Source organism: Ictidomys tridecemlineatus, chromosome 13 (genome assembly GCF_052094955.1).
Source record: "Ictidomys tridecemlineatus isolate mIctTri1 chromosome 13, mIctTri1.hap1, whole genome shotgun sequence".
NCBI lineage: Eukaryota > Metazoa > Chordata > Mammalia > Rodentia > Sciuridae > Ictidomys > Ictidomys tridecemlineatus.
Window position 1 is genome coordinate 74,690,500 of NC_135489.1, and position 18,333 is coordinate 74,708,832.

Consider the following 18,333-nt stretch of genomic DNA (forward strand, 5'->3'; position numbering starts at 1 on the left):
AAATAACATCTTCACCATACTGAGTCTTCTAGTCAGTAAGCACAGCCAATCTTCCGTGAATAATGAATAATCACAGTTTTGTTTCCTCCTGTCCAATCCTTGTGTTTGTGTGTGTCTTATGTATTAATCAGGAACTGTAAAGCAATGCTTGATAAAAGGGGGAAGTAGCCTGGCCACTGATCCAACAGAGAAAACTTCCTATATTTTACCATTAGGAATGATGTTAGCTATAGGTTTTAGCTGCTCTCTATCAGAATAAAGAAGTGTTCTCTTATTCTTGCACTTCTCAGAGTTTTCTCTAAGAATGAATGTATGCCGAATTTTACTGAACACTGTCCCTCCACTGAGATCACCATATGGCCTGTCTCCTTTATTGTGTTTATATGGTGGATGACACTGATTGGCTTTTGAAGGTTAAACGCACCTTGCATTCCTGGAATAAACTCTCCTTGTTCGTTATTTGTTCATTATATATTTTCATAAGTTACTGAACTTAGTGTATTAATATTTCTCTTAGAATTTTTACATCTGTGTTCATGAAGGATCTCAGTCAATTTGTTTTCTTTTCTAGTAATTATCTGATTTTTGGCATCAGAGTAATGCTGGCCTCAAAATGAGTTGAGGAGTTTCCTTCATATAATATTTTTCTGAAAGAGTTTGTTGTTTCTTCCTTAAACATTTGCAAAAGTTGAAAGATTTTCACTTCTTAATTTTGACCCCTGCCTCACACCATACACAAAACCAGTTCCCAATGGGTGGTAGACCCAAATATGAAAAGCCAAATAATCAGCTGTGTAGAGAAGGCATAAAGGGGTAACTCCATGTCCTCAGGAGGGGTCCAGGGAGTTTTCTGGGGTGCTGTAATTTTCTGAACCCGTCTGTGTGAAAGCAACCACCATGGTCAACTACTGACATTCACCGAAGTTACAAGTGCTTTTCTCTCTAGTGCCTCAGAATGAGTCTCCTGTTCTTTTTTTTTGATCTATTTTATTGGATAGTTCACTTTTTATTCTTCAGTTTGGGGGCTCAACAAGATACTTCCCATACTCCTGGGAATTGTATCACAAAGAGGTGCAGTTTTTCAAATCATGTACAATTAAGTTCTATTATTTTATTGAGGCCTCACTATATTAGAATATTTTCAAGAGTTAAACATGATCTAGGTGGTGCTTTTTGTTAGAATATTAAAAAAAATCTTAATTTTTGCAAACTAAGTTGAAGCTTGCTTAAAATTAACAAATTTCAGATGGAAAAAGAAGTATTTTTTCCCAACTGTGAGCTTTAACAATGTATGTTTCATAATTCTGCACTGAGAAATTCATTTTCCATTGCTATTAAAGGAATCTTATGATCACATAATCTTGATTGGTAAATTACAAGATGTTACAGAAATCCATGTATGTCATGGTTGGTTTTATGTAGATGCTCTTTAAATATTTTATAATTTAGGGGTTTTGCTTTGTTTGGGGCATTCTTTAGCATGGTCCCCTACCATTATTTGTAAGCAATGTGGTGTTACTCTCTTCATCTATAAAATAAAAGAGCATGGTTAGAAGACTAGGCATTCATCACATGGCATTATAAGATGCGCTCTGTTACAGATTTTTTGGTTTTGTTTTTTGTACCAGAGTTTGAACCCAGGGGCTCTCAACCACTGGGCTACATCCTCAGACATTTTTTAACATTTTATTCTGAGACAGGGTCTTGCTAAGTTGCTTAGGGTCTCACTAAGATGCTGAGGCTGGCTTTGAACTTGCAGTCTTACTGCCTCAACTTCCCAGGACACTGGGATGACAGGCATGAGCCACCATGCCTGGCTGTTGTAGGTATTTGCATAACATCACTTCTGCATAGGAATCATGCTTCATGGAAGGTAGTTTTATAGACAGAAGTCATTCTGGAAAGTTTCGTACAGGTTATGCCCTGTTTTTCAGAGTGGTGAAAACAGTGGCTGTGAAAATCCTGAAAAATGAGGCCAATGACCTCGTCCGGAAGAATGAACTATTAGCAGAAGCAAATGTCATGCAGCAGCCCGACAACCCCTACATCGTGCGCATGATCGGCATCTGTGAAGCCGAGTCCTGGATGCTGGTCATGGAGATGGCAGAGCTTGGTCCGCTCAACAAGTATCTGCAGCAGAACAGGTATGGCAATGGGCCTAGAGGCCAAGATGCTGTGCCTGGAGGGACAGGGCCCCTGCTGACCCCAGAACAGCCTGAGTTCTATGGAAGACCTCGCCCTTTTCACCTTCCCACAGTAGTGGATGCTCAGAAACCTCGAGAGAGGAGGCACAGTCTCTGGGTCCAGTTACTTAGAGATAATCTGTAATCCATCCATTTTTGTTCTCCTTTACTCATTCTCTACCCATACTTCCGGTTCAGCAATAGAATCAGCCCCTCAGATGATTTGGACAGGAAGTCTGTCCTCGCTGGGTAGAACATGACCACACCTTTAAGCTGCCTTCCTTGCAATTCAAAGCATGCTGTGAAAATCAAACCTATTGAATATCAGGAAAATGGAGTTCCATCTGGAAGTGCTGTTATGTTAACAAGGTTGCCTCTGCTGCCTCTGTGTAAGATTAGGGAATGAAGGGTCTCATCTTCGGTGTGAAGGAGGAGTGAGGGTAACTATCCATGGTTCCTAACAGCAGCCTTGTGGTTTTCAGCCACGTCAATGATAAGAAATCATAGAGCTGGTTCATCAGGTTTCCATGGGAATGAAATATTTGGAGGAGTACAATTTTGTGCACAGAGATCTGGCTGCAAGAAACGTATTGCTGGTCACTCAACATTATGCCAAGATCAGCGACTTTGGGCTTTCTAAAGCACTGCAAGCAGATGAAAACTACTACAAGGTAGGAATGAGTCCCTGATGTTCAGAACAGCAGGTTGTCAAAAGCCCAGAGGTAAATCAACCTCTTCTTTATTTTATTACAGTAGGATTTTAAGAAGAAGATTCCCTAGTAACCATGCCAAAATTTTCTTATCAAACTCTGATTCTAGGGGGCTCGGGTTGTAGCTCATTGGTAGAGCACTTTCCTAGCACATGTGAGGCCCTGGGTTCGATCTTCAGCACCACATAAAAAATGAATAAACCAATAAAGGTATTGTGTCTATTTCAACTAAAAAATATTCTTTTAAAAAAAACTTTGATTCTATTTTTTTAAATGGAAATACTCAAATATGTCACACCTTGAGATTTACTCAAATTAGTCTCTTTCGAATTATGTTCCATGAAACAATACTCAATAATTTGTTTTGAAAAAGGATGGAGTTTCTTCACTAAATTAACTTTGAAAACTATGGACTGGACAGGTTGATTCTTGTTAGGTTTCCCTAAGCCCTTTTATTTAACTGACACTGATGCTCAGAAGAGGGTTTTCCTCTGCTGATTTTCTCAAACCTGATTCACGATGTATCTAATAACATCTAATGAAACACTGTTCCAGAGCATCTGGTATGGATCTATTTCAAAATAGCCTTTAATGTACACATATCTACACATATGTCAAAGAAAGCAGATGAGAAATATCATATAAATCCATCATCTCCACCCAAATCATCATCTATGTCCAGATCAGGGCCCATGTCTTCCCACTAAATATGTGGAAATTGTTGGTATCCATTAGAATTAAAGTGTAAGAGATAAAAATAATAAAATCCTGGAAATCAAAAATCAAGGTAATTATGTGAGAGTAGAAAAGAAATATACCCTTTGGTTTGTTAAGGCAGAAATTATGCAGAATTGAGGATGGACTCTCAGGAAAACATAAAGTGATGACCAGGCCTAAGTATGTGTTTGTACTTCCTAAAAAAAACAATTTCACAATGACCATTCCTGCTTGCCAAGGTGACTTCACTCCTGACTGTCACCCTTCTGCATGCCCTCAGATGAACTGATAACTAAAAGAAAGGAACAAGTCCTATCTTCACAGGAATGCAGTCACAGCATATTCAGAGGGTCTGTGTTGACCAACTGGAAAGTGTAACAGGATTTGTCGCCAAGTTATTGGGACAAGTGTCACAGAAGGATTGACTCTTTAGGTTCCTAGAAATGTCCAGGGTTCTCATAAATATAGAAGGCTCCCTGAACGGTCAATGAGTGAGTGGCAGAACACAGGGGACAGGGTGGCTCCAGACACAGGTTAGGGGGGTGCTGTGGAATCTTCCCTGAATGCACCACCTGCAGTAATCAGAAAAGTCCCCCTAGAGAACAATGCCCACCCATTTACCCTTTTTCTGAGAGGCAGTACATGACTCCAGGAGGTTGCAAGGGGATGGTGGATGTCAGTTATCTTGGGAATAGAAGCAGGCACTGGTTGACCTTGCCTGCCCCAGGGAGAGTATTTGTGACTAGCATCTGCTCCCACACATCCCCGTCCTTGTGCCATTGCTCATAAAGCAGCTGCCCACTGGGGTGCAGGTAGGACCTGAGCAACCTGAGACAGGTGTCAGCAGGACCCCATCTGAAGGCCCAGGGGAAACAGCAAAGTAAAGCGCAGTCTGGAAGGAAGGGCACCAGGACACACGGCAGAAGGAAGAGCCTTGTAAAGCAGGCATCAAGTTGGAATGCCATGGCTAATAGAAGAGAGGACAGCCAGTTGGGAACAAGTACTAAAGGAAGACATGGAGAAATACACATCAGAATATGAATGCTGTCCTCAGTATCTACTGCTGCTGTATGAAAGACCACTGCAAACTCAGTGCAGGGAAAGACCAACCAGCACTCATTTACTTATACTAAACTGGTTGGGCTCAGTGGGGACAGGGTGTTTCTGCCCCACCCAGTGACTCAGTTTACTAAAGGAGCTGGGGATCCAACTCCATTGTGCTCATTCGTACAGCTAGAGACTGACTGACCACAGCCTGTGGCCTGGGACCTCCACTGGGCTGTGGGCCAGCACGCTTCTGTGTAGTGCCTCCTTGTGGCCCTTGGGCTTCCTTGCAGCATGGTGGCTACAGGAAGCAGGGTCACTTTTCCCTGCTTCTGTTGATCACTGCAGCCATAGCTCACCCAGATTCAAGGGACAGGATGGACAGATTCCCATGATTGGGAATGTTGACAGGTTTTGTATTTTGTTTTCCCTGCAGAGTCTGTTTCTTGTAAGTTGCTTTTCTTTTCTGTTTTGATTCGTTCTCTTTTAATCTTTGAAGCTTTCTGCAAAGATCTAGTAACCTGCTTGTGCTTGGATGGGTCCCTTGAGAGGAAGAGCAACATACAACTGGTGGTCGATTTTAAAACTGCCACAGATATTAGATATTAATGTACAGTTGAGGAGCAAACCAGCAGATCTCTGAGAATCAGAGAAAGAGAAAAAGTAGGACACTCAGAAGTAAGGACCCTGTTAGAAGCAGTGAGAAATGACCCAACACCACTGAAAAGATAGAGATAGGGAGGCTTTTTAAGAAAATTTATATTTATTCTAATAATCGAGTTCAGGAGGCCATAAAGCTGGCAAAATAAAACATAAAAGAATCAAGAGTTAAGTTAGATCACAGAGAAATGATAGGAATGGAAGCACATGAGCTCCCCAGTGCCTGGGGAGCCACACATGGCAGCCTGCTCCGGGTGGTGTCACAGCTGTATTCACAGTGCCCTAGATCCACAGCTCTCCACAAGGCCAAACATAAACACTCAGTGTTCTGCACTCTAGCAGGATCGGATCTGTAACAGCAAATCCCTGGAAACTATCTTGTGTCCTCTTAGTAGGAATCTGGCTCCGTGAGTCCTGACAGCTTCTTAGGAAGCACACACTGCAACTTTCAGAAGTAACATTATTTTGCACGTGTCAATCTAGAGCTGTGTCCAAGATGCATGGTTAAGTAGGGAAATTAAAAGTAAGGTACAGAATACACATGCCCTAGTTTTATTACCAAAAAATACATATTACCCGCTTATGCTTATATCTAGATTGTTCTTGAAAGATACACCAGATCCTATCAAAGTTGCTTGTATCCATAGAGAAGCTGGAGCTAGTAATGGAGAGAGACTGACTTTTCAGCATGTTTAGGATGTGTTAAAGGTTTACCTGGTTATTGGTTCAAAATTCAAAATGAACTTGAATTAGCACACCTGACTACATGGTTCACAACATTGAAAATCAGAAAATGTAAAAATAATGCATCACATGATTAAGACAGCAGTATAGTTGGTTGTGTAATTTTGAGAAGTCTAAGGGTATCCTACCATCTCGATATCCCCAGATTGCTACTGCTGACCTACATCTGTGAAATGAAATCAATTTTCACTGAGATCATGTCCCTCTCACCACCCCAGGGAGATTTTGTTCATATGAAAGGGAACATCAGGGAGTGATAACAAGACTCAACAGTGTACCATACTAATCTCAAACCCTCCAGGGCTTCCCTATGCACAGTTTTGATCTTCATAATACTACTGGATTTTTTTAAATTAGGAAGTTTAAAGCATTTAATTTCCATTTTTTAAATGGCACAGAAAATAGCCTATGCTAAAATAATTAGCATTGGCTTAAAACTACAGACCAACATGTAGTTATAGTTGAATTTGCTTGTGAGCAGCCCGATGTTGGCATGCAACTTTGACCTGACCCTCAGGCTTGGCTGGTCCATTGCCAACTTCATGTTCTGTGAAGCCGTGTGCAGCCAAGAGGTGAAAGAAAAAGACAAGAAAAGAGAAAAAGAAGTGAGCAGTTTGACAGTTTGACCCAACCAATTCTTAAAAATATATATTTAAATCTAAAATTAGTGCTTAAAGTTTTAAGATTTCATAGGATTTTAAAAATTCATTTCAGAGCTAAGGACATGGTAGAGTGCTTACCTGGCATTCATGAAGGCCTACCGTCAATCCCCAATATCACCAAAAAAAATTGTCTTTTCATTCCAAATATACACACACGTACACACACATGCACAGAGCATTGTGTGAGTCATACTCTTCTCCATTTTAAAAATTGTGTTTAAATGAATGTAACATAAAATTTACCACTTAACCATTTTTAAGTGCATTGTTTGGTCATGTGCTCATGTTGTACAACTTACCTTCAGAACTCTCTACATCTTAAAACTGAAACTGTATCCATTAAACTACTTCCCACTCTCCCCTGTACATCTCCTGAATATGACTTCTCTAGGTCCTTCTGAGTAAGCAGTATCATACTATATTTGCTGTGTGGCGACTGTCCTATTTTGTTTAATGTGAAGCTCGTCGGTTTCTCCTGTGCTGTAGCAGGCATCAGAATCTCCCTCCTTTTAATAGATGATGTCTGTGCAGATGACATTTGGTTCATCCACCTGTCTGCTGATGGTCACTTGGCTTGTGTCCAGGTTTCCGCTAATGGGGATAAAACCCTGGTTCACATGACTTTTCTCTCCATCTGCTTTGTGTTCAGGCCCAGACCCATGGGAAGTGGCCCGTGAAGTGGTATGCCCTCGAGTGCATCAACTACTACAAGTTCTCCAGCAAAAGCGACGTGTGGAGCTTCAGCATGCTGATGTGGGAAGCCTTCTCCTATGGGCAGAAGCCCTATCGAGTGAGTCATCCATGTCTACACACTTCCTTCCTAAACTATGTGGCTTATAGAAAGGATAAGCACCAGATTATCTGCCCAAGAACCTGACAATCATGAACTCTGGGCACCCTGAGTCTCTTCTTACCTTTTGACAGTGGTTATTAATATGACCTCAGTTTACACGGACCTGAAAGGAATGGTGTATTTTCTTCATGGTGTGTCACACATATAGATATGCATAAAATATCCAGACCATGTTTCACTAGAGCTAAAATATAAACAATGACTATTGACAGTAACAAATTTACAGTTCGTTTACATTTCTCAGATTTTTTTAATCAAAGTGTAATATCAAAAAGTATACAGATCCTAAAATTCAGCTCAATGAGTTTTCACAAATGAAGCACACATGAAATCAGCCCCCAGATGAGGAAATAGAGCAGAAATCCAGAATATTCTCATGTTCTAATCAGCTTTTTGTGGTTGTTGTTTTGTTGTTGTTGCTGTGATTAAATACCTGACAAGAACAACATAGAGGAGGGAAATTTTATTTGGGGCTCACCATTTCTGAGGTTTCAGTCCATAGATAGCTGACTCCATAGCTCTGAGCCCAAGGTGATGCAGAACATCATGGCAGAAGAGCATGATGAAAGAAAGCAGCTTAGAACATGGGAATCAGGGAGCAAAGAGAAAGAGAGAGAGTTCTGCTCACCAGGGACAAAATATAAACCTCAAAGTCACACCCCCAGTGACCTATCTCCTAAGTACACCCTTCCTGCCTACAGTTACACCTAAGCAATCCCTATTGGTGAATTAATCCATTGAGTAGGTTAGGACTCTCATAACCTAATCATTGCACCTCTGACAGTTCTTGCATTGTCTCACACATGAGCTTTTGGGGGATACATTGTATCTAATCCATAACACCCCATTCCCTGTTCCCCACATATAGCTCTTCCCCCAATCTGTGTACCGGATCTAACTTCTAACCTCATAAATGTTATGCTCCTGGCTTGTGACTTATATAACTGACACCACACAACCCATACTCTTTGGTGTCTTGGGCAGTGAGGTGGTTATTTGGGTTTGTTGGTTAATACTGTGTTTCAAAAGCTCCTGTGTATTTTGCATGTCTTAGGGGATGAAAGGAAGTGAAGTTACCGCCATGCTGGAGAAAGGAGAGCAGATGGGGTGCCCTCAAGGGTGTCCCAGAGAGATGAACGACCTGATGAACCTGTGCTAGACCTACGAGTGAGTACCCAATACTACTAGCACCTTACCCAAGAGCTATGGAGGATAATGGCATAACTTGGCATGAACAGGAAACACAAATTCTACCTTGTCATGCATCAAGATATGCCCTTTCCTAAACAACAATAGGGGAGGGCCAGGGACTGTCCTCTTTAAGATACAGTCAGATGTCCCTTAGCGACATGGACATGTTCTAGGAATGCATTGCTGGGTGACTTTTGTCTTTGTGCTAATGACATAGAATGTGTTTACACATACAGATGTCTACAGTGTCACTAGGAGGTATGATCTTATGGACCACTAGGTGGCGTAAGGGATCCTCGCTTCTGCAATGTTGGCTGCCCCATCTGAGAGCACCCCTTGTTCTACAATGTATTAGGAGATTCTCCTGATCACAGATGGGTTCAGTGTCAGGGGTCCAGCAGAGCATGGCTCAGGGTCATCACATAACATTCACAGGCTACCTAGCACAGGCAGAGTCAAAAGTCAATCCCTAATTCTGGGTGCAATGCATTTTCCTTCCCTGATTACCTCCCACACAGCCCCTGAGCAGAATTCAGGTGCACTCAAAAAGCTTGAATGGCACCCGGGAGCCACAGGGCATGTTCTCTAAGAGCAATCTGTGGACTCAGAGGCCATGGTTTGAAGGGCTATTAGCTTCTCAGGAACTGCTGTTGAAATGTTTGCTATTCCAAAGATATTGGCAGTACCATTTATTTTGATGCCATTTGACAAAACTACCCATCTTGGTTTTGCAGAAACCGCTCTTATAATAGAGACTCTTGGTTCTTCGGCATGTTCTGTGGTTGTTCCCGTGTGTCTAGACTGAACGAGGTGGAACTGCAGCTGTCTCGGGTCAAAATGGTTAAATGAGGACAGTTGTATACCGCTTAACCTCAAGTTCTAGTTTACGTACTGGGCAACTTTAACCACTTGCATTATAGTGAAAAGTATTGCAAAATGAGAAAAATAACTTCTAAGCAAGGATAGTCTCAAGGTTGTAAGAAACACAGTAATCCCTCAATGTCAGGGGTTTCCCATTCACAGGTACAGCCAACTGCAGATAAGATTTCTATAGATGGAAAATATCACGTCTGCACTGAACATGTACAGACTTCTTTATCTTATTGTTATTCCTTAAACAATAAAGTCCGACTATTCCCATAGTAAATACAATTTACATCATATTAGATATTGTAAGTAATTTAGAGGCAATTTAAAACATACAGGAGGACATGCCTAGGTTATATGCAAATACTATACTATTTTGTAGAAGGGATTCAAGCATCCTTGGACTTTGGTGTCTTTGGGGGTCCTGGAACCAATTCCATGTGGTCGGACTGTACTCCTAAGAGTTCCATGACCTCTGCTCCTGTTATGGAAAGCAGAGATAGCTGTAAATGTTTTTTTTAAAACCAATTCTTATTAGTCTTTTTATTCTTTGCTAATAAAACTTGAAACTTCCATTTGATCCAATAAAACTTTTAATAACCTTTCTTTAGAAATCCATTTTTATATGTTCTAAGTAAAATAATTACTGAATAGTGAAAAATATATTCTCAAATCCACTATTCCTTTTTTATTGGTTGTTCAAAACATTATAAAGCTCATGACATATCATCTTCCATACATTTGATTCAAGTGGGTTATGAACTCCCATTTTTTACTCTGTGGTGCAACCGGTTAGCGCATTCCACTGTTAACCGGAAGACTGGTGGTTCGTGCCCACCCAGGGACGCCAGCGAGCTCTGTAAATGTCTTTTAAGAGATCAAGATTGCAAAAAACCTTAACCCGTAGTTTGCTTACTTCAGCACCTCACTGGCTCAAAGAAAGGCCTTGTCCTGTTAAGATTTGCAATAGAGAATGCTTGGGTCTTTGTTTCAGCCATGAAGAGAGGAAAATTTTGCTGGTCCTGGTGATGCTCTCCTGTCATCCCAGCAGCTAGGAGGCTGAGGCAGGAGAGGGCAAGTTCAAAGCCAGCCTCAGCAACTTAACAGGGATCTAACTACACAACTTAGCGAGATCTGCCTTTGAAATGGTAGGAGGGAGGCTGGGGATGTGATTCAGTGGTTAAGCACCCCTGGGTTCAATCCTGGGCACCAAATAAATGGGGGAAGTTTCAGTAAGAACCCATATAACATCCTCTATCAGAAAACTGATACATGTTCAGCAGGAATGTGGGGAGGAGAGTTGCAGCTATGTCCATGGTTTTGGACTTAAGAAAATCGAGTCAGACACTACCTGCCTGCACCACCTTCACCTGTGAGGTATCTTCAGACATGTTGCTGGCATCACCAGGAAATTCCAAGAACTTAGGGTATAAAAGATTCTGAGTTCTAGTAAAAATTTTTCTTTAACTTCAAAGTGCACATGAATCCCCCGGGGATCTTGTAAAAACATAGATTTGAGTTCCGCAGGTTTGGAGTGGGATCAGATGGGATCTATTTCTCACAGGCTGGGGATCACCCAGTGATGGGCGCAAAGACCGTAGGGGACTACCAGGGGGCCCAGCTGCTTGAATCTGGGCCTGCGAAGGCCCCAGATTGGAAAATGCTTTTCACAGGCACCTTGACCCCCCACCTGGCCTCTTCCCCTTCCAGGGTGGACAAAAGGCCCGGGTTTGTAGCAGTGGAGCTGCAGCTGCGCAATTACTACTATGACATGGAAAGGCTATTTCCAGCCCTTCCATCTCCAGCTGCTGGGGGAGAGAGCCGCCCCCGGGGGGACATGCTGGTGACTTCCTAAGCAAAACCTGTCCTAGGACTCACCAACCGCCAAGCCAATGGGGTCCCACAAGAAGACAGAGGACATGTGGACTGGAGGGGCTGCCAGACTGGTTCATGTCCTTTGTCTGGGTGGATTTTTGTGCCGATGGATTCTAGGATGTTTCTAAATTCCTTTTGTGTCATTCCCGTTTCTGGGGTCTTTGGGGTTGCAGAAAGCCCTGGAGACCTGAGGGCAGGGCCCCATGGCTCCAACCCAGTTAGCACTGACTTCGGAAATGAAGGAAGGGGAGGGAAGGGCAGAGGAAGCCGACTTCCCCTAAAACAGGACTCTGACATCCCATGACGGATCCTTGCCCAGATAAAAGCTGTCCAGATGAGAAAGTGCTTGCTGTGAAGCCTAAAAAAAAAAAAAAGTTCAGCCAGAACAATCTCTAAGCATGTAGCCAATTAATGAAATAATACACCAAAAAATCACTAACAATAATAAGCCTAGGTATGGCTTTTGCTCTCTGTTATGGGACAGAAGCATCATCTAGATGAGAAATGAGGACTGTGGGGGTACATCAGCTGAGGTTACATCTTCTGAAGTCCTCTCCCCTGCAGGTGGTCTTAAAAATTGTTCTTCTGTGCTTTTATGGAGACTAGTGAATGAAGTTCCGCATGGAAATTGCATAGTGGTGTCAGGCTGCCCTCATCCCATGTCCCATCAGGGGCAGCAGAGTGATGAGGCTGCTATCTACTGAGCATGGGCCAAGCTTCAAGATGAAGTTTACCCTCTACAGAGGGGCTGCAGCCAGAATTCCATATTTTATTTTTTTAAAAAATCCTGTTTTCTGTTGCTATAAGTGAACAGCTGAGACTGAGAAATTTATAAAGAAAAATTTATCTCTCACACTTCTAGAGGCTGGGAAGCCCAATTGTCAAGGTGCTAGCACATGGCAGGAGGCTTCTTGCTGCATCATAACACAGCAAAGGCATCACGTGAAGAGAGAGCCATGCCAGTTGGAGTCACTCTTATAAAGCCACTAATCCCAAATAATCCCCATCCTCTTGGCCCATTCTAATCCCAATCACCTCTCAAGGTCCCACCTCCAAATACCATTAACATGTGAATTTGGGGATTAAATTTCCAGTACATGAACTTCAGGGGACATAGTCACACCAGAGCAGATGACAACATGGTGGCCAAAGTCATCAAAAGAGGAGTTTCTAAAAGAGAGTATCAGTCATATAAAACCAAAGACTTTGATCCTCACCACAGATAGGCCTTATTTGTGACTAAGTGTTACCTTAGGTTAAAGATGTAAGACCTGAGAATTCTGTTAGTTTTTTGAATCCTGGACATAATGTTTGATCTTATATAAATCATCACCCACTAATACCAGTCTTGTGGCCCTTTTAAGTTAAAAAGCTATTTATCTGGTATTTCAGTGTCTGTAGATATGCATAATCTTGGACACATCTTCACATCTAAGGCATTTTAAAGCATACACATAGCCATGGAGGGCAGAGGAAGCCCTGTTCCTAACTTGAGGTATGAAGGAAAGTAGCCATATATACCTTTGCTTAGCCCCCCCCCCCAAAAAAAAAGACATGAGCTGTTGTGTTAGGAAATTTTTAGGAACCAGCCACACTTTTTGGAATTGTGCTACCTGACCATTCATTCATTTCATTGAAGAGAGGATCCCCATGTGCTGAACTCACTGAGCAGATCCTCAGAGCACATTTACAGTCTCTGAAATTACAAAGATCAGTGAGGAAGGTCTCTGTTGGTCAAGCCATTGATAAATTTGGATCATGACAGGGAGGGTTGGATGTGCTGGATTTGGTAAAGTGATGAATACTTCAGAGATGGACACTCTGCCATTGAACTCTTGAGTCACTTCACCCTAAGTGTGTCTTTAATAAAGGCCACCTGCTCCTAGGAACATGGATTCCCATGTGTAGCAAACAGGTGCTGTACTTCTTGTCTTTTTTTTCTAGTGTGAATTTCTGGCATCTTTGGCTATACCCCTCCCAGGAGTCCAGGGCTGAGACTTGTCTAGAATGTGCCTGGGGAACTGGGATGCAGGAGGCTTGCTCGCTGTAGAAGGTCATGTGTTCCTCTGTCCTGAGACTCTCCAGTGCCTCTCCCCTGGGAGAACATGTTCTTGTGTGCACAAGGTCCACTGTGGCCAGCCAGTGAAGTTAAATCTGTGTCCTACTATCAGGAATAATTTTCCTTTCCCCTGGGGTCACAAATAGAGAAAGGCAACCTCATTGAAGAATTTAGACGGTGAAAAGGGTTAAATTTGGAAAGTGGGGGAAAGATCTCCAAGTCCTTCTAGAACTTCTATCCTGAGCTGCGTTTCCATCGAAGGCTACCCCTCTGAATGTTCTAACCCTCTATTTCCCAGGGAGCCGGGCTCACTCCATGTGCCGGATACCTTCTGGTCCTTCTTAGTAGGTACTGACTCCCCAGGCCACCCTGGCTGCATCCCATTGACTATGGATGCCACAGATACCTCACCCCCCAGCACACCCGAATGTCTCTAATGCAGAAACAAACCTCCGTCCAGTGCTTAGGTCATTGCCTGTGGTTTCACCTGACCATGTTCTCTACGCACTCTCATCACCCAATTGCTGGACAGTGACTTCACATGGTCATCAGCCCCAGTGACCGCAAATCCACTTGGATTTTCATTTACAGAGGTGACTGCTGGATATTCGATTCCCCCAAACTCCCAAAGAGTTCACTCCACCAGCATTTTGCTTTCTTCTTTTTTTTCTTTTTCTTTTTTTTTTCAGAAGAGCTTCATTTTGTCACCGCATATTTGTAACTGTGATTTTTTTTTAAATAAAAATTTAAAATTTGCTTTGTGATGACTTTCATGGAAGTTATTGGGATGTGATTGGCTACCCTGCCAGAGAGCATCAATTAGCATTGTCAGATGTGCAGCATGTTTTGTAAAATGTTGGGTCTCCTGCCATGTAAGCCAGGGACGGGGGCCTCTGGGAACTCCTGCCACACAGGAGGAGGCCTGCCAAGGAGGACCCTGTCCCACCAGAGTATGTCTGTCCTTTCTTCATGAACTGTGGATCTGCTCAGTGGGGACTTGACAGCCCACACCAAACCAAGGAGAACCAGAAATCACCAACGAGGCCAAAGCAGGAGTGTAGAGCATGAGCTTCATCTTTCTCTATGAAGACAGCCTCAGAGTATTGGGTAGAAGAGTCCTGATCTCCTATTATAAAGGACATCTCTCTCTCTCTCTCTCACACACACACACACATGCAAAATACATACATGCATACATATACAAATAGACTGCATTTACATACATGCATTCACTTGCATTTACAAAGCCTGCATACACATGCACATGTATATGTGTGTGCCCATGTATGTGCACACATGTGCACAGTATGCACATGTGTTGCATGAACACATATGAATGTATGCAGCATGCACAAGCAAATGTGTGTACATACATTCACATGCACATACTCAGACTCTCACATATATGCAGATGTGGAGCTAGATGCATGGCACAAGTATCATATATACAAAGGCATCACACTCCAAATGCTTGATGCATCCGTGTGCACATATACACAGCACAGCCATATGTGAGCCATGGAATCCAGGCATGTCACAGGAACATGCACACATCCTCATCACACACACTGAACCTTGCTTCAAATAACCACTTAAAAATCAGTGGGGCACCCATCCTGCCCAGGGACACAGACCCGCATCTGTGTTGAGACACTCCCCTGATTTTCTGGGTCAAGTATTGGTGGGACCCAATGCCATAAGCTTCCTTCTATGGCCCACTGGGGTCTTCTGCTCCTGTCCAGTCCAGGGAGAGGTTAGGAGGGAATGATGGTGTTGGTGGCCCAGACCCTCTTGGAAACGGGAGATGGGAATGACACAGAGTGGCAATAACCCTGGGGATGCTCTTGAATGCAGAATGTGTGGACAGAGCACCTCCATCGCTGGCCTGGACAGGTCAGGTAAACTGAGCCTCTGAGCACCACAGTTGAGGCAATGTGTGCCTACTCTGGCACACGCAGATGCCAGACCCAGTGACCTCAGATGCCAGTGGCTGCCATGGTGTGTGTCCACACCATTGGCTACCTGCTGGCAGGAATTGTGTGGACACTGGCCTAGGGCTTTGAGCCTCCACCCCAGGGGAGCAGGGGGGCCCTTGCCACGAGGTGGTCATTTCTCCTGACAGTGAAGGATGGCTTCAGAGCTCACTTAAGCTCAAGCACAGAGGCTCTGGACTCATGCTCCCCTTCTGGAGATGGGGAGGGGGCTTCAGAACAGGTTGGTAAGTGTGTTCTCATTTGGGGAAGGAAGAAAGCGATTTGAAAGCACCAAAGCAAGTTTGGGGGTTTTAAATTCTCCTTTTTTCCTTCTGGGTGAACATAGCCTTGTTCTTCCTTTGCCTGGGCATTGGCTTTGGCCTCAGGCTGGAAATTTGTCCCTGCTCCAAGGAAAGCCCATCTTACTGAATCCTTGTTTGTGTGAGTCTGGGGTTCTGTTTCCAGGGCCTCCCTGCTCATTCCTTCTCTATGCCCTGACTCTGCAGCATATCACAAAGTGTCTGCCAGGGACTGTGGATCTGGGGGGCAGAGGTAGGCCGTGCAAGTGTTTCCTTGATTCAATGACTTTGAACATGCCATAGAGAATATTCCCAGTGAAGCACTGCAGCTCCCACAGGCCTACAGAAAGCTCTGAGGAGTGAGGACTGTGACCAAGGCCATTTCATGAACTGTTTTCTATCTCACCATTTTCCAGCCTTTGTCCTCTGAGCCACTCATGTGCTGCATGCCCATCAGCATGATGGACAGAGGACTTCTGGTGCACTAGGAGGTATAACCGTAAGGACACAGTGAGTGAAAATCCAGTCCTTTCCTGTCGTTTCTCAGGTGGTGGTGACACAAGGTGTCAGCTTTCTGTTGCTTGACTAAATACCTCAGAAAAACCACTTAGAAGGAGCAAAGGCTTATTTGGCTCACAGCTTCAGAAGTCTCAGTCCATGGTTGCTTGGCCTTGTGGCCTTTGGGGCTGGGGTAAGGGAGGGCATCATGCTGGGAGCATGTGACAGAGGAAATTCCTCACCTCAAACACCTGAATGCAAAGACAGAGAGAGGCAAGGGCTGAGGTCCCAGTGTCCCCTTCAAGGACACGCCCCCAATCACCTAACTTTCTCCCACTAGGTCCCATCTCCTGAAGGTGCCACCACCTCCCAGGCCAGGGACCAAGCCTCCAATCCATGGTCCTTGGGGGACACTTCTGATCCCAATTATGGCACATCGTATATCCTCCCTCTCTTCCCTTCTCTCTCTCTCTCTCTCTCTCTCTTACTCAATCTCTCTCTCTCTCTCTCTCTCTTACTCAATCTCTCTCTCTCTCTCTCTCTCTCTCTCTCTCTCTCTCTTACTCAATCTCTCTCCCTCTCTTACTCAATCTCTCTCTCTCTCTCTCTTACTCAATCTCTCTCCCTCTCTTACTCAATCTCTCTCTCTCTCTCTCTCTCTCTCTCTTACTCAATCTCTCTCTCTCTCTCTCTCTCTCTCTCTCTCTCTTTCTATCTCTCTCCTCCCTCCCTACCCGTAGGACTCATAATCAATGATTCATTCAAGGATAAAGAAACAGTACCATTTGGACACAGAAAGGGGCCCCAGGGGACCTGATCTTTAAAGGCCACTTACTATTTTGCGATTTTGAAAAATTAAGCTATGGGAAGAGAGAACAGTTTTCCAAAGCTGCCACTACCAAATCCAAGAAGGATCTACCAGGATGCCCAACACATCCGAGCTAACCATCCAACCCTTCCTGCATTGACCACAGGCCTGTCCCCACCGGTCACTGTCCTGTATGGGTCATTAGACAAGCAAGTGAAGAAGCCCACACAATGTTTGGCTGGGGACATTTCCAGCAGCTACTTTTTTTTTTTTTTTTTTTTTTTTTTTTTTTTTTTTTTTTTTTTTTTAGCTAAGCATCATTGCACCGAAGCCATGAGTCACAAGCCTTTGCAGCTTCTCCATCTTGGAGGACTTTCAATGACTCAGTTTTCCACACCTGTCATCAAGCTGGGGAACAAGGAGTGGAAAATGTAGGCTGTTCATCAACAACTCTTCCTCATTCAGAAAAAATAAATAAATAAAGAGCCAATGTCTGGTGCTGTTTCTTCTGCCCAACTCATATCAGGTGACATAAATTTCCATAAACCACAAGGTTGACGAAGCTGGTTGGAACACAGCATGACAAAGACCTCACGACCTTGAACAGCTGTTGAAATTCTTCTGCCCCTGACATAGGACAGAGGAAAAGCCTCTGCCTCAGGAGTTGGGCAAAAGGTAAGGAAATGGCCAAACTGTCACTTATCAAATCACTTTGCTAAATCAGAGTTGGATGTGCCAGAAAGAAAGTGAATTCCATGGGAGTCAGTGAGCCCACTGCATAGGGAACTAATTTTTAATTTCAGAATGAAGCCAGAGGTTCTAGAAGGACATCTAAGAAGCAGGGGGCTCCTCTGGCTTCACAACCTGCTGGGCGTGCTCCCGGGGGTGCCAGGCAGCCCTCTGCATGGTGGCATGCAGGTGGCCAACTCAGAGCAGCTCAGCATTTCGTGATGTTTTTAAGCATACCGTAATAGCATTCGCATTTGCACAATATTTTACAGCTCATGAAGCCCATTTAGGTGTATCTTATATTTGAAATCTAGAAACAATCATCTTTATGGGATAACTGTTGTTATTAACTCCTTGTTTTTCAAAAGAAAAGTCACAGCTTAAAAAATAATAGCAAGTAGGGGGGGAAAGAGGCCAACCCAGATTTCTGGTCCTCAGGCCTGGTGAGCCATAGAATAAGT

General features: G+C 43.5%; 1 pseudogene; it reads left to right on the forward strand.

The window, feature by feature from the left end:
- LOC144369701 (tyrosine-protein kinase SYK-like) overlaps nt 1-11,486 on the forward strand; it is a 45,524-nt pseudogene extending 34,038 nt beyond the window's left edge.
- The last annotated feature ends 6,847 nt before the right edge of the window (nt 11,487-18,333 follow it).